General features: G+C 42.5%; 1 protein-coding gene across 11 annotated transcripts in view; it reads left to right on the top strand.

The window, feature by feature from the left end:
- Window positions 1-6710: 6710 nt before the first annotated feature.
- The window catches only part of DICER1 (dicer 1, ribonuclease III), a gene marked incomplete at its 3' end in the record, with an annotated part of 72387 nt that continues 62199 nt past the window's right edge, over window positions 6711-16898 (top strand). For 5 of the 11 annotated variants that reach the window (XR_013993325.1, XM_081048158.1, XM_081048167.1 and 2 more), the window contains exon 1: window positions 6726-7037. Of the gene's footprint in view, window positions 7038-16898 lie in introns of all 11 variants that reach the window. The other 6 variants (XM_081048161.1, XM_081048160.1, XM_081048165.1 and 3 more) reach the window with 6 other exon arrangements.

The following is a 16898-nucleotide window of genomic DNA, read 5'->3' as shown; positions in this document are numbered from 1 at the left end:
TAGGGAGTCCTGCACCCCTCCCCTGTGCCCCTTTAGCAACCTGAACTCCTCCCCTCTAGACCACATCTAGTAACCACTTGTTATTTGTCTGTAGCCCCTGCTCCACTGTCCATGGACAGTAAGCTCTTTGAGGACAAGGACTATCTCCCGTTCTTCATTCTAGCCACATCTCCCAACGCAACTTCCGGTAAATTGTAAGTGCTCAATACGTGCTTAGTGAATGAAGCCCCGAGGCTTGCCCACCATGGTGACCTTAGTTAAAAATGAGACAACAGACTTGGGATGCATGTCGGATACATGACTTCTTTTCTGACTTCTGGCTCTGGCAAAGGCATGCAGTGTGAAAAGCTGGTGGAAAAATATGGGTTTATACATCTCTCCACGGGTGAGCTCCTGTGCCAGGAGCTGCCATTAGAATCTGAAAGAGAGACATCCTGGAACATGGAGACCTGGTACCCTCAATAAGCAACAGCTGGGGAGAGATGTGGGAGCTTTATTAGTCTAAGCTGCTGCAACAAAGAAACCCAAAAGGACAATGGCTGTATTTTATTTCTCTCTTATGTAACAGTCCCGAGGCAGGCAGGATGTCTGTGTTGTCCAGGCCCAGGTTCCTTCTGTCTTGTTGCTCTGCCCGCCCTTTGAGTATGAGCCTGTTTCATATTTTCTCCCAAAGCTGGTTCCCACTTTAGAGTTAAAATCTTTAAAGCAGAGATAAGCATTTGTACAACAGAGCCTACAATTAGAACCCTCTGAAAAATAGAAAATAAGGTTTCTATTGTTTTGGGAGGTATGATAGCATTATCTTGAAATTTGGTATCTTCCTGGTATAGTTTAAGTAAAGAATATGTATCTTTTTATGTTAAAAGGAAGAAAGAGCACTAATCCCATTCATGAGGGCCCCACCTTCATGACCTAATCATTTCCCCAAAGCCCCACCTCCAAACACCATCACCTTGGGATTTCAATATATTTTCAACAGAAATTGGGAGGGCGGGGCGGGGGTGGGGAAGAAGGGGGCATAAATATTCAGACTATAGCAGGGAGCTACCCTGGCAGTTGCCTTATTCTGATTTGCTTGCCTCATGCAACATGCGGAAGAGAAATGGATGGAAGGATATCTGGAGCATGAGAACTAAGAAAAAAGTGATAAGAAGTTTCATTTGTCTAGGAAAATGAATGGGGTGGTGAATGTAGTGAGGAGAGAAGGAATGGATAATAAAGCTACTTAAAACCAATTTAAAAGTCTATAGATCTGTTTAACTGCATTTAAAAAAATCTAGGCAAACTTGGTTTTGTTACTGCCAAACTTCTTTAAAAATGTGTTTAGCATAAGTCGTAATGCTGCCTGAATGTTGTTTACTGAGTAACAATTCAATATAAATTAAGATTACACTCTTTTTCCAAATGAAAAAGCTGATGCTAAGTTACGGGAAAATTGTTTTATTCCAATTGGGGGGAAAAGTCAGTCAAATACTGTGACACTGATATGCTTACCACATGGCTGTAATCTTTTCTGTTGTTTTATTTTCCTCTGTAGAAGTGAAAGGATACTGAAACTCCATAGGAGAGCTAGTCAGAGTACTTGGAAAAACAGAAAGTAGTTTTAGATAACTTGCCCTTGTAAAATACCGTATCGTTTGAAGGTCAGGGTTCTTTAGTTCTAAATTAAACAAGCCTCAGGGATTCAGTACTGATGCGAGGGGGAAAATGATTGAATTAAAAATCACCCCCGAAAAAAAGATGCCAAGAAATATTGAATTAATTTTACTCAAGTCTCAAGAGAGACATGCTATAATCTGGGATAGTAAAAGCGGTACTGAATGTACCTGACTGGCGTATTTTTTTCTCTACATTTTATTCTAATTGAAAATGCTATTTGAGAAGATTAAGATTCATGGTTAGCTGCTTTAATATTTTGTTACAGAGCAAAATAACAACAAAAGAAGTTTTGCCTTGCGGTAAAGACGCCTCATCTTAATTACATTTAATAAGACCCATTGGTCAGATTGCAAAACTCTGATGCCTGGCAATGTTCTACCACAATTGTACCTTCTACTTTCTAGAAAATAGTCTTCGTGGCCTTGAAACTGGAACTCTAAAAGAGGAGAGTAAAACAGTCACATTTTTACCCTCCTAATATATCTAAATCAGCTGTATCTCTCTCCCCTTGACTGTTCTCCTCTCCCCTTGACTATCCTTGTCAAAGCTACCTTATCTTTTACACTGTTGCAAATGAACACTTTAATTTTGTTCTTCTCCTCACGGGCTGGAGTTCACTTTTAAAAATGTATATCTGATCCCATTACCTGTTGCTTAAAAACCTTTGTATGGCTTCTTCGTGGTTGAGATGAAACAGCAAATCCTTAACGTGATACACAAGTTCTTTCCGTTCCGGTGTCATCTTCCCGTCTCCTCATCTCTTGCTCTATGGTTGGGTCAATACTGGGTTTCTTTCACTTCTTTGAATGAGCCGCCACAGCTCCTTGCCTCTGGGCTTTGGGCATCCTGGGCCTTCTGCACGGAAGTTCCCTACCCTTTACTTGGTCACTAGCACTTTAGGTCTCAGCTTACATGGGTTCCTTACTTAGGAAGAACTTATTTGACCCCCATGGACTGTTAGGCTCCCCCTTCTTTTGTGGTCCAATATCCATCCATATACATCTGCCATCCTAGTAGTTCCCTTGTCGTAGTTCCTATTATTTAGAGAAACTAGAAATTCTCCACCCCCCATTAGGCCAACATATAAATATGTAATGCAGTGTGGGGATGGGGCCCACTTCTGTCTTGGGCTCTGTCTCTGTCTGTTGTACCCCTACCTGGTTGCTGGCAGAGGCAGGCCTTGTCTTGCTGGAACCGTGGCCGTGGTCAAGCTGTGCTGGGCCTATGTTGTGTAATAATGAAAGTTAAAGAGACAGTGTTCACTCTCCCACTTCTCTGCATGTACGTTTCCCCCAATAAATCCCACATTATAGATGCACCATGTGGCCTTGGGGAGTTTGTCTGTGACCCCTTGCATGACAGTTAACTTTGAATACTTGAGTAAGGTGGTGTATCTGCTAGACTCTCTTTTGTAAAGTTCTCATTTTTAAAAATAATTTTATGGGGCGATGGTTTGAAACTATATTACTATCTCATTCCTTTGTCCAACTTTTACCCACTAGATTTAGTAAACATTGATATTTCTTGGCTGATGATTGACAAATGGTGATTTTTGAATTCCATGATTCCTTCCAAATTTATCAGTTGAATTCTACTCAAAGGAAGAGCTGTCTCTTCTTTCGATTTATTTATTCATTAAAAAAATCAGTGTGGATTCATGGATATATCCATATGCATGGGATATATTGTATTGTCATAATTTATTTTGATGCTCAAAAGTTGTCTCACATTTGGCCAGCAGGAGGCCCTTCAAGGTGACTGCTTTGTCTTTTTGAATTGTCTTCATCATTCTTTGAGCATTTTCACACTCTCTGGCACAAGATGTTCTAGGCTCATCTATATGATACTTTTACATTTGTATTTGTTTTGTAGATATATATAGAAAAACCTTGAATTCACAACACCTCTAATTCCCATCCAATCACACAAGCCTTCTTGTTTTTCTTCTTTTGGTATTTGTAACCCCTTCTCCAAAAGTGAGAAAGCTGGCTGCTATTATCCTCAATAGCTTTTCCTTTGTGTAGCCCACCCTGTATCATCAATCACCTGCCTTTACAGGATGGCTGTCCTTCCTTCCTTTTCTGGGCTCACACCCCGACACTGGCCTGATTTCCTAGATCAATATGGGGTGGCTGTATTCTTCTGTGTCAGTTGTAAAGCAGAGAGAACAAGTTAGTAGAGAGAGATACACAGATGAAGCAGATAACAAAGGAAAAATGTCACAGAAGGACACGAAGAGTATCTTTCGGGTTCCTGGAAGCTTTTCAATTACTGGTTATAGGCCCTAGCTATGACGCCGCTGTATTTCTGCTCCTGGCTTTTGTGAGAAACTCCTACATCCTTATGATAAATTCTTCCGTTCTGGTTAAGATTGGTTTCTGTTACTTGCAAACAGAGAGTCTTAAACAAAGGTATATTTATATCCTGGCTTGTTCTACCAAAAAAAAAAAAAAAAAAGAAACAAATTGTAGAATATAATCAGGGCAAAGGGAAAATAAAAATTAGCCCACAGAAAATGCATACCACATGGAACTGTACTGCTGCTTAATATGGGCTGAAATATTAGCTCTAAGATTTCTAGTGATCTAAACAAAGTATGAAACTCTATCCCTTAGAAGATTTTATGTCTCCAGATTTAAAATAAACCAGCAACTGGAGGATGAATAGATACACCATGGGAACAAAATAGAGTCTAGAAGTGAACTCTTCAACAAATGGCCAATAAATAGCAAACTGTGTTGCCATCTGGAAAAAAAAAAATCGATCCATACCACATCCCTCGTATGGAATCAGTTCCAAGTGGATCAATGTTTAATTGCAAAAGACTAGAAGTCTAACTGTCCATCAATAGAGAATTGGTTAAATAAATTATGGCATAGCCCTGCAATAAAATGTTATGGGAATTGGAAAAAAAAAAAAGCAAGCTCTGTATATATTGCTATACACATATCTTATTGATATATTATGTAATAAAAAGCAAGGCATAGTAAATGTGTATGGCATGCCACTATTTTTGTAAATTGAGGAACCTCTGGGCTTGTACATGCATAAAGAATTGCTCTAGAAGAATGAGCAAAAGATAGTGGTTACATGTTTGGGCATGGGGACAGGTGTTGGGGGAGAGATAATTTTTACTGTATACTTTTTAATGGCTTCTGATAGACAAGCCACATAGTATGTATGTGCTTATTTCTTTTTTAAAAAGTTTAAATTGATGAAAATCAGAGAAACCTGTGGATGGAGAAGCCCAGCTAGTTTTGACCGATTGGGAGGACAGCAGGAGGGGCTGAAAGTGTTACCTGCCCACAAATTCCCACTGCTAGTGACCCTCAATACCTGTTCCCACCCTGAGATGCCGTCCTCCCCTAAAGGATGATGGCTCCAAAGCCTTTCTGTATACTACTGGAGAGATCTAGTTCCCACTGTGCTTGCAATCTAAGAAACACTTTCTGTGGAAGTCTGCCAAGAGCATTCTATTTCCTCATTTTACCCATGAACACTCTATGTTTAAGTGAAACCTGCAAGCCAATTCACAGTCAATATATGATCAAAAGTTGAGCACAGCCATGGCTGAGCACATCAGCGCCAAGCCAGAATACCTGGGTTCCAGTCTCAGTCGTTCCTGTGTTCGTGTACTTGCCGGAGGTTTTCATTTTAATAGTGTGTATGTGTGTCGGGGGTGGCAATTACAGCACGTGCCTCACAGGGGCCACATAAAGATCACGGGCTTATTTACACCGGCCCGTCCCACGGTAATGTCACATCATGCGAGCCACGTGACACCTTCAAGTTCATTCAGCGCTCACATTAAAAAAAATGAAACTCATGTTTATTTCAATACATTAAAACTAATACCACTTCAACATGTAACCAATGTACTTATTAGAGGTGTTACGTTCTGTTCTGGTAAAGAACACGGACATCTGAGTTCGACCAGCGCATCTCAGTTGGTTGCAGCCCCCTTCGCAGTGCTCAGGAGCCACGAGGCTGTGGCCGCGGGACGGAGCAGAGTCCCTGCGGTACTGAGCAGAGTCCGCGCGGTACTGAGCAGAGTCCGCGCGGTACTGAGCAGAGTCCCCGCGGTACTGAGCAGAGTCCGCGCAGTACTGAGCAGAGTCCCCGCGGTACTGAGCAGAGTCCCCGCGGTACTGAGCAGAGTCCGCGCAGTACTGAGCAGAGTCCCGCGGTACTGAGCAGAGTCCCCGCGGTACTGAGCAGAGTCCCGCGGTACTGAGCAGAGTCCCCGCGGTACTGAGCAGAGTCCCCGCGGTACTGAGCAGAGTCCAGCGCGCAGTGGGTGCTCAGTGCTGACCCTTGAGGGCAGAAGCCTGGGTGCTGCCACCCGACCTCCCCTGGAGTAAACCTGTCAGGTGAGTCCTCTGGAAGAGACGTCCACGTTTTGGCACACATTAGTATGATTTTCTTTAAGCCAGCCACTCACTTGGCCTCCACATTTTAATTCACAGCTGTGAGGTGTGGTACACGGTGACAACCTACGCCAAGGAACAATTTACAGAAGTGGGGCCACTGTCCCCATGTGTTATTTGCTCATCCCAGCTCCGGGCTGTGGGGAAGGAGCGGGGGTCTGTCGTCTCCCCTAAGGCGTCGGGCCCCGCACCACTAACGCGGAGCAAAAGCAGGCGAGTGGGGAGGTCCTCAAAGAGGGGCTGGGACGTGGAAAAGGGACGCGGGGCCTCCAGAGAACAATCACAGCGTGGGGCAGGGCCCCGTTTAGAGGGCGGTGGGCGCCAGGAAGGGCAACAATGGAGGCGGGCGGATTCCAAGAGCCAAGAGTTTCTGCCGAGGTAAGCGCGTGTCCGCCGCCTCGGCGCGCAGGCCCACGAGGGTCGCCAACGCGCAGGCCGCGGCGGTGGAACGCCCGGGGCCCGGCCGAAAGCTGGGCCGCAAACGCCGCCTCGGCCTCCGCCGCCGCGTCCGCTGTCTCCCGGCTCCTGAGTGGCTGGGGGGCCGGGATTAACCTTTCACCGCCACGCTCCGGCCAATCACAGGCTCGCTCTCATGCCGGTGCGGGGCGAGCGGAGCGTGGGGGCGCGCAGGGGCGGCGCGGGCGCCGGGGGGATTCTCCAAGCCGCGGTGCGCCGTTGCCGCGGGCCGTGCGCGGGCGGCGGACGAGCCGGGCGCTGCGCAGTCTCCGCAGGCGCCGGCGGGAGGGGTCGAGGCGGCGGCGCGGCGCGGCACAGGCGGCCCCAGGCCCAGGTGAATGGAGTAACCTGACAGCGGGGACCAGGCGACGGCGAGCGGGAGGAAATGGCGGCGGCGGCGGCGGCGCCGGGCGGCCCCGGGAGGCCTGCGCTGTGACGCGCGCGGCGGAGCGGGCTCCGATGGTTCTCGAAGGCCCGCGGCGCCCCGTGCTGCAGGTGAGGCGGGCTCCCGCGGAGCCGCTTGGTGTCCGGGGCGGGAGCGGCTCCGCGTGGGCGCCCCGGCCCTGGGCCCGCGCTCCGGCCTGGCCCGCGGGGGACGGCGCGCGCCTTTGGCGCGGCCCCTGCTGGTCCCGGCGCGCGGCCTGCGGGCCGGCGTCCCCCGCGGGCTCTGCGCCTCCCCGACCCCGGCGCCGTCCTGCCGCGCCGCTTCGGAGGGACGTCGTGCGGGCGCTCGGCCACGGGACGGGGACGCGGAGGGCTGCGCGCCCTCACCGCGTGGCCCTGCCCCCGGGCTTTGACAGGTCCGGGGACGCGCGCGGAGTGGCGCGGGGCGCGCGGCGGGGGCTCGGGGCGCGCGGCGACCTGCGGGGCCGGGGCGGCGGGGGCACCTCCGGCGGGGCGGGGCGGGGCGGGGCGGGGCGGGGGCGCGGGCCTCGGGGCCCCGGGAGCCGTGGGGGGGTGTTCCCGGGTGTTCCCGGGTGTTGGCGGCCGAGGCCCGCTTTGCACCGCGCCCAGGCTTTGGTGCCACGCCGTCTGCGTCCCGCGAAGGGTTTTCAGCCTTTGGGGATCAGTGTGTGTTTTCAGCCAGCCCGTCCGATGTGTGCGGGGTTCCTGCAGAAGCTGAGCTGCCCCGGCGGCCGTGCCCGCCACACAGAGCTGACAAACCACGCGGTGTGTCGCGAACAGCCCGGAGATTTGCAGAAACAGGGCAGAGAGGGGAATCCTCGCGCGATGGTGTTCAGTCCGTGCTTTTGCGGAGAAAGTCGTGCTCAAAAGGGACGCGTTGCTCATCCGTGGAAGTCTTAAGTGTCCTTCTGAGCAGCGCGGTTTGAAGACATTCGTCTGATTGACGAGTATTACTGTAACGTGTGTGCTGCTTGGGGGGCTTTGAATTTTCTGGATGTGTACAGTTCTGAGTTTCGGTTGTCTTCTTGTTGCTTAGTTTGCAAGGGCAGCAACTCAGGGACTGGAAAAAGGCCGAAGTGAGGAGTTAAGTCACTTGGAAAATTAAATATTCTCAATGTGTTTTAATAAAAGGTTAACTAAATTGGAACTGTATTGGTATAAACATTAACTTTTCTAAATAAAAAAACCCGATCTTACCAAGAGAGCCAATAATTTATTGCAGGATGGATGATGGTACATGATTCTGAATGCGGCTGCTAGTGGATAATAATAACTTTAGTATTACTACTATCTTTAGGAACTAGGTTCTGGAATAATCAGTTTATTTTGCCAAGTGTTGTCTTTAACACTAGCTACCTTGTGGCACGTGTATATTGTATGTAATATATGCCATATCTATTCACACGGTTATTTTCAAAACTTCGTCTCCGGCCATATTCTATAAAACTTTGTAGATTAGAAACACTGATGATTGCTTTTAATATGTCACGAAATAAGCATTTAAATGGTAATGTTGGTCTACAGATTTATTCATGGCATCAAAATGACGTTTTAAGAAAAGATGTATTAGTTAAATTTAATTTGGGGAGAAAAGTCTTTTCCTGCAATTATTTTAGTAAGGGCTTGCTCTACTTTTTATGCTACTATCTCATCAATAAAGATTAAGTTCTGTCTTCTGTATAGTGCTTGTGGCCTTGTGTATGAATTGCATAGTGAGATTGCTTTGCGATTGCTGAGTTTATTGTCTTGGTTTTAGAAGACGTTTTATTTTGTTGTGGCTCATGATCTCATTTGATAGTGATTTTGTGGTGGTATATAGTGGGTAGTACTTGAAGTGTAGTGCCACCTTCTAGGAAGGGTGATTTGTATGGCGTTGAGATACTTACTCCCTGCCACTGTCTGACATGTGAGATGCTTGCTTCATTTGAGAAAGTAGATATTGCACAGTCTCCCACTTGTGACTTTAACATCCTGTGGTCATTACTTGTGGCCAAGGAGAGAAGGGGAGCATTTATGAATAAGAAGTGCCTCCTTATGTGCCAAGATGTTGCAGGTGCTTTTATATACATTCTCGTTTAATTCTCATTGTGACCGAGATATTGTCCTTATTTTACATGCAAGGAAACTAAGACTCAGAGATGATCGCCTCTAGAAGTGGCAGAGCCAGGATTGTCATGGTGTGATTTCAAGAGTCCTTGCATGTGTGCTCTTTTCATTGAGTAGCATTGCTGTTGCCAAGTGGATTTTCAGGGAAAAACCCATATAACCTGTAGTTAAGTCCTTAGTTAACACTTGTTGAATGAATAAAACTGTGAAACCTTAAATATTCAGGTGATCTCTATCCGAATATTTCAGATTTTTCCCCTTTTTTGTGGCAAAATATACATAACAACATTTATTATTTTAACCACTTTTAAGTGTACAGTTTTGTGATAATTAAGTACACACATTGTTTTGCAACCATCACCACCATCCATCTCCAGAACTTTTTCATCTTCCTTAACTGAAACTCTGTATCCATTAACACAGTCTTCCCTTTAGCCCTCCTCCCAGCCCCAGGCAACCGGCATTCTACTTTTTCTTTCTGTGAATCTGACTGCTCTTGGAACCTCCCATAAGTACAATTATACAATATTGGTCCTTTTGTGACTGGGCATGTTTCACTTAGCATCTTCAGGGTTCATTCATTCAGGATTTATTCATGCTGTAGCATGTGTCAGGATTTCCTTCCTTTTTAAGGCTAACTAATAGTTCATTGTGTATGTATAAACCACATTTTATTTATACAGTCTTTCATAGGTGAACACCTGCTTGCTTCCACCTTTTGGCTTTGTGACTAATGCTGCTATGAACCTAAGTGTACAAATGCCTGTTTGAGTCCCTGCTCTCGCTTTTGCGTACATGGCCAGAAGTGGTCAGGTTGTTTCTTGATCATCAGAGCACTGAACTCAGAATTTATTGCAATATGAGTTTTCTCAGGGCTGTTCAGACAGTTGTATACACTTTCCTACAAATAGTTCCTTCTATGTCAATAAAGGACTTGAATCTCCTTGAGGCCCAGGATTGACTCATTTTTATGTTCCTATCAGTGTCTGGCAAGTGGATATTCAAATAACTGAATTCCTTCAGTGGATCCATCAAAGAGCTGTGTTGTGCTCTTTTGGATGCTGGAGGAAGGTACTGGTAAGGTCCATGTTTAACTTGTGTAAATCGTAATGGAGCCAAGTGATTTATCTTGTTTACCTTGTGCTCTGCTTTCTGGACATTCAAGAGTTTAGCTCATTCTAAAAGCCCAATGGATGTATACGTTTTATTACTTGTCTTCTTTGAGAAAGGATTTGACTTGGTCTTGTAATTAATAATAGACAGGTGTTTGAGAGGACTGTGAAAATAGTAAAGGTTGAGTGGAGGGGGCTGGAGGGAATGGAATGAGAAGCTTAGGGCAAGGGTAGCTCAGCCATCTGCATGTAACTAAAGCTTTTTATTTTTATTTTTAATTTATTAGTCAAAGCAAAAGAGGAAACTGTACAAATCATAGTAGGCATTGATTAATGGGAGGAAGTATACCGATTAATCAGGAGTAGCAGACTTTTGTCTGAAGAATAAGTAATTGTCTGAATTCTTACATGAAGTGACATTAACAATATATGAAGAAAATGTTTTACATCTTACAAATGATAAACATTTTTCACATGCCATTGTAGAGAAACCAGATAAAAGCCTCAGGCATAATAGAAAAACTTTAATAACATAGGTGGACATTGTTCTGGTGATTTGATTTATTAGAGTTTAGTTAATTTATCTTTCAGATGACTTCCCTGAAATATCATTTGTCTCATTGAGGCTTTTGGCAGATGCCAAATGACAATTCATTCACAGATTATCTCTTTTCTGGACAGTATAGATAGTTAGGATTTTCTAAATTCTGCTAGTCTTTGGGAATGTGTGTTGGCCTAAAAAGTAAGACTGCTTGGGTGGTGGTATATACTTCGTGAATGAGTACAGAGAGAATGCATTACAGTTGACCCTTGAACAATGTGGGGGTTAAGGGGCGCTGACCCCCACTCAGTAAAAAATCTAATACCTTTTGTCTCCCCCAAAACTTAGGTTGCCCCTTGCTATCCGAGGTGGATTCATTCCAGGGCCCCCACGAATACCAAAATCCTTGGATGCTCAAGTCCCTGTATAAAATGGTGTAGATTAATGTATAGAGTCAGCCCTTTCCATCCACGGACTCCCAGCCATGGACAGAAAACAGTACTGGTTATTGAAAAACATCCTCATATAAGCAGAGCTGTATCTTTTGAGGGGCACCTGTATTTTTGAGGTCTAGCTGATGAAATTGAAAATTTCAGTCATGTAGGAAGACCTTTGTTAAAATAAATTTGTTAAAATAAATACTTGGAGTTGTTGGTTGTCCTTTAATAAGTAAAGATTCTATGCATTCTAAATATGTGACTAAAAGATGACACAAGAAAACATTGTCTGAGGATGCCAGTAAGACTTACTAGAAATAAAACATGAAAGACTTAAATTTTGGTTTTAGTGTTTGGATTTTTGAAGCTCGTAGTGACATTAAATGACTGTGTTAAAGTTTATAGAAGAGTAAGGCTAGAATAGAACAGTGCCTGGAATACAGAAAGTGCTCAGATTTCTTGAGTGAAAAGTTAGTTTATATTCATTTTTGAAGTGCTTAGAAGCTAACACAGGTTTATAGAAAATAACATTGCTTGTATGTTAAGCTCTGAAAAAGATGGTTACTGTTTTGATTTTGGACAGATCATGCTGCCTGGTTCTTCTCCATACGATGGGCAAATGATTAGGTGCCTAGAAACATTGCAGACCAAGACAAGTGCTAAGAACTTCATAGATGAAAATGGCTATAAAAATTGGGGGTGTTGTTACTGGTATTTTAGGCTTTGTCATTGTTGAAGCAGGCTAACCCTGAGAGTTGTGGTGGTTCTTTCTTAGGTGACACCTCAATGTGTGCAATAAACTAGGGATTTTAAAAACACATTTGGAAATTCTTTGGGGGGTTGAAAATGTCAGCAAATCAAGAGAGGATCTTAATTAAATTTTTTTGAGGAGGATCTCTAAAAACTGATCTTGAAATGATGTAGAAAGCTTCTTTGATTAAGGAGTTAGATCAATAACCCTGTTTGAAGGGGAAAAGAAAGGCAGTAGACTTCTGATATTTTGAGATTCCAGGATTTCTGTCTTCCTTTCATTGGCAGCAGCCTAGGAAGGCAAGATGAGCCCTCCTAGGGCCCCAAGACTTGAATGGCCTCTCCTCTTCCTGGGCACCCTGCTGCACGACCTTCCCTCCTGGGTAGCTTCAAATAATAGTGGTATATTAAGCTTTTTCAACTTTGCAGAATTAAATATTAATATTTTATTATAACGCCGTAGGGATCTTCAAGAACAAGCCTTTGGTGTCAGAGAGACCAGTGTTCAGATTCCGGTTCCTCCAGTTTATAGCTGAGGAACATGAGTGTGTGGCAGCCCCTTTGAGTCTCTGCTTCATCATTGGTAAACGGGTCATAATAGTACCCACTTGAAGTTGTGAGAAAAAAATAGTTTATTAAGCTCGTAACCTAATTCTGGCACATAACTACCATTTGATAAAATTTGGCTGATATTTTTAATTTAAATATGTATGCTAGAGAAAATTACGCTATAGTCTCAATGTGATTAGATTATATTACAATTATTCCCCACAAATTATCATTGAGATGTATGTCGAATATATCTATAATGGGAGATGAGAAAGAAGAGGGCTTTGAGAGCAATAGTCCACAGACTAGTTTTCTGTATCAAGAATTCTCTCTCTATACTGGATCCAATGGTCTAACTGTTTTAGTGATATCAAGTGTAATAGTGCCTTCAATATTGCTGACTTTCCCCAAATACCATTAGTTATTCTTCTATTATGCATGAATAAATGCATCATCCTTGAATCTCTATTTTGAACCAGTCTGAACTTTTTATCTATGTGTCAGATGCACTTGCTATGGGCCAGTGGTTTTTACTCTTTGGAGACTACTGATTTGATGAAAGATATGAATCTTATTCCCCCCATAATGTACATATTCATAATCTTGTATAAAATTATAGGAGGTACAGGGACTCCCCCTAACGCTATCCATAGATACTTGATTTTTAGGCTATATCTACACGTATAAAGACAAGTAATAGGTTAACTAAGGAACAGCAACAAAATGCCGGATAATTGAGGCATAAGTTCCGTATGGAACCGAATGAACAGTGTAAAATAATGAGTGGTTAAGAAACCTGTATTCTAGTTTAGTTTTACTTCTGAATAACTAGCCAGGTGTTAAGGGTAGGTCACCTTGACCTTTCTAGACTTAGCTTTAATTTTCTCACTAGTAAAATGAGAATATTTACAAGCCTTCAGGCTGTCTTATAATGTGTAGTCTTTGAAGCACCCAGAACAGTCAGGGACCTCCCCGTTTCAAGCTGAGGATCTAACCTAAACATGAGACATGGAAAAGAGAGACTGCCATTTGCTGTGCATTGAAGTTTGTACGTATAGTGACCAAAAGAAAGCACATGATGAATTGTGAGATGTTCTGAGCAGGAAAAGATGAGAACTCTGGGATATAGTCTTAAAAAGTAGATAAAGGCAGAGTTTTCCTTGAATGGATGGCAGAATCTGTCAGACAATTGAGTCTTTCATCCTCTATCTCTGCATCTGGTACAGCTTGGTAAATGTTTGTTAATGAATTGAGAGTCTGACAAACTGTCTAAAGTCAAAATGAGGACGCTCCAGTAACCCATTGAGAGGCCTCTGGTGCTGTTCATGAGAAGGTGCCGAATCGGCATCCCGGATTTTAATTTTAAAAGCTTTTATTTCGTGTATAACACTGTACTGAGATTACCTAGCCTTTTTCAGTCTTGTATAACTAAACACTGAAAAGAAAAAAAATACCCAATTTCTCAATCTTTATTCTGTATAATAAATTTAAGTGGTTTATTAATCTTTGACCAAGTGCAGTTTTGGGTGTTTTAAGGAAAATGCAGGATTTTGTTGATAAAAAATATGTGAACTACTAATAGAACAACCTAAATTAGGCATTTCAGTGCTGCAGTATGTAAATTGAACTGGAGTTAAGGCAAGCTGTAATTTCTACATACTACTGTATTAGTATCTTAAAAGGAGTAATTCTTTATTGCTTACATAATATATAGATTTTAGTTTGCAACCTTCAATAGAATATGTGAAGTAAGGCATTGCCAAATGGTGCTTTCCTTTTTGGACACTTTTGTAAAACGTTTCCATTGACATAAGAGAATTCTGAAAAAGAATATTGTTTTTACACTGAATCTTTATAAACCTCTAGCTTTTCCCATTTCTGAACATTAGGGGAATTCTGGAAGTTGTTTTACATATATAAGTTGGGTCCATTCTTTGGCCAACAATAGGAAAATAATTTTCTTAAAGCTTCTTTAGCATGCACACAAGCATATACTCACACAACACACACGTATACATACATGTTAACATGTATGAAATCTGTGTCTTGCCTCAGCAGCAAATGCTCTGGCAGCAGGCTTACCTGTGTTGTCTGTATTGAGTGAAGACAAAGTTATACAGGACGTTGTAGTTTCCATTGTTAATTTATCTAGTTTGTTTCACTGTGTCAGAACCCCCTTTATGATAATCTCTCTTAAAGTAGCACTTTTCACTAGAGAAAGAAGTCATTCTGTAGTGTTTGTATCAAACACTGAGAGTGGAATGAAAATCCTGGAAAAACTGGTGAGACATATAGTCAGTTACTGTGTATCTATTGAGCACCTGTGTCCCTAGACTAGAAAAGCCAAGAGAAAAGTCAGTGGACAGAGCTCATTTCAGTTGCTAAGGCTTTACAATGAAAGCAGTATTTACTTAGATGGAGATTCAGTTGAAAATAAAATACTCAGCTGTTTTGCTGCTGTTAATCTGAATTGGGTCCACTCTTTTTCAACCCCTTGGTCACATCAAAAGGAACACATCCAGATGTGCAGCTTATTTTGACTGGCAGATCAGTGTAAATAGATACCTCCTTTGAGACCAGAGTGTATTACATGTTGTGGAAATAAAAGTTTGAAGTCAGACAACATTTTAAGTAGAATTCCACCTCTCCCATTTATTAGTCAAATGGCTTTGGATAAGTTATTTTAAATTTCTGTAAAATGGAGTTGATACTTAGTATTGTTGTGAGAAAAATATTAAACCAGATAATGGAATTTTTTTAAGGAGGGCACAGCTCACAGTGGCCCGTGTGGGGATCGAACCAGCAACTGTGGTGTTATAGCACCATGCTCTAACCAACTGAGCTGACCGGCCACCCCGTGAATTCTTTTTTTTTTTTTTTTTTTTTTTTGAGTGTGTTTTCCCAGGACCCATCAGCTCCAAGTCAAGTAGTTGTTTCAATCTAGTTGTGGAGGGCGCAGCTCACAGTGGCCCATGCAGGCATTGGACCGGCAACCTTGTTGTTAAGAGTATCATGCTCTAACCAACTGAGCTAACTGGCTGCCCCCAGATAATGGAATTTAAGTGCTCAAAAAAGGTAAAATTTCTCCCTTCCCCTCTTACTCCAGGAGTAAATGGTAAATGAAGAATTTTTATACGTTGTGCTAAGGATTGTTTTCTTTTTTAAAATAATCTTTAAATGAAATCAAATTCACTTCATATATAGCAAAGTGCATAAATCTTGAGACACAAAGTGCGCACACCTGTAATCAGTGCCCAACTCAAGGAGCAAATATGCCCAGTATTTTATTTTATTTTTTCAATTGACATTCAGTATTATATTCTCCTCTGCCACCTTGACCCTGCCCAGTATTTTATAAGCTCCTCTCCATGCCTCCTCCCAGCCACCCCCAAAAGAGTAATAACCATACCACTTTAGTTTTTCTTATTTTTAACTTTATAGAATGGAAATCATACAGTGTGATTTTGTGTTGGGCTTTTGTGTTGGTTTTCTTTCACTTAACATTTTGTTACATTATCTAGCCCTCTATCATATGGACATGTCAGTATTGGGTATTACATTGTTGGTGGACATTGGGCTTTTATGAATATATGGTTGTGAACATTCTGGTGCATATTTTGGGGAGTATGTGTACATATTTCAGTTGGGTATACACTTAGGAGTGGAAGTACTTGGGATACAGGTTATGTATATATTCAGCTGCAGCAGATACTTCCATTTACGATTCTCCCTGCAGTATATGAACGTTCTCCAAGCTCCACATTCTCTCCCACACTTGATATGATCTGTTGTCTTCATTTTAGCTCTTCTGATGGGCATGTAGTAATAGCTCGTTGTGGTTTAGTTTGCATTACTCTAATTGCTTATGAAGTTTATTGAACATTATAACATCCTGTGAAGTCCTTTTTGCCCATTCTCTATTTGCTTGTTTTTCTTATTGATTTGTAGGAGTTTATATGTCTCCTACTCTGGCTTGCCTTTTCACTCTCTTAATCAGATCATTTAATGAACAGAAGTTCTAATTTGATGAAGTCCAGTTTGTCAATTTTTTCTCTTTCTCATTAATGTTTTTTATGTTTTTTTCCTAAAAAATTACTGCTCACTCCAAGGACATGGAAGTATTTGCCTATGTTTTTGTTCTAATAACTTTATTGTTTGACTTTGTACGTTTAGATCTGTAATCTAACTGGCATTGATTTTTGTGTGTGATGTGAAGCGAGAATTAAGATTTACTTTTTTCATCTGGATACTCAACCTAGTTTTTATTTGGAAGACTATTCTTTTCCCTCCTGTACTGTACAGTATTGTTTTTTGCCATTAGTTAATCTGATATATGGGCCTCCATATTTTATTGTGTTTCATTGTCTATTCTTGTGCCAGCACCCACGCTGTCTTAGTTATTGTAGCTTCATACTAAGTTGTAATAAATTTATTGATTAAAAAAAAATGTTAAGCC

Source organism: Rhinolophus hipposideros, assembly GCF_964194185.1.
Source record: "Rhinolophus hipposideros genome assembly, chromosome: 5".
Taxonomy (NCBI): domain Eukaryota; kingdom Metazoa; phylum Chordata; class Mammalia; order Chiroptera; family Rhinolophidae; genus Rhinolophus; species Rhinolophus hipposideros.
Note: the sequence above shows the minus strand (reverse complement) of the source record. Positions and strands in the feature narration are given on the sequence as shown.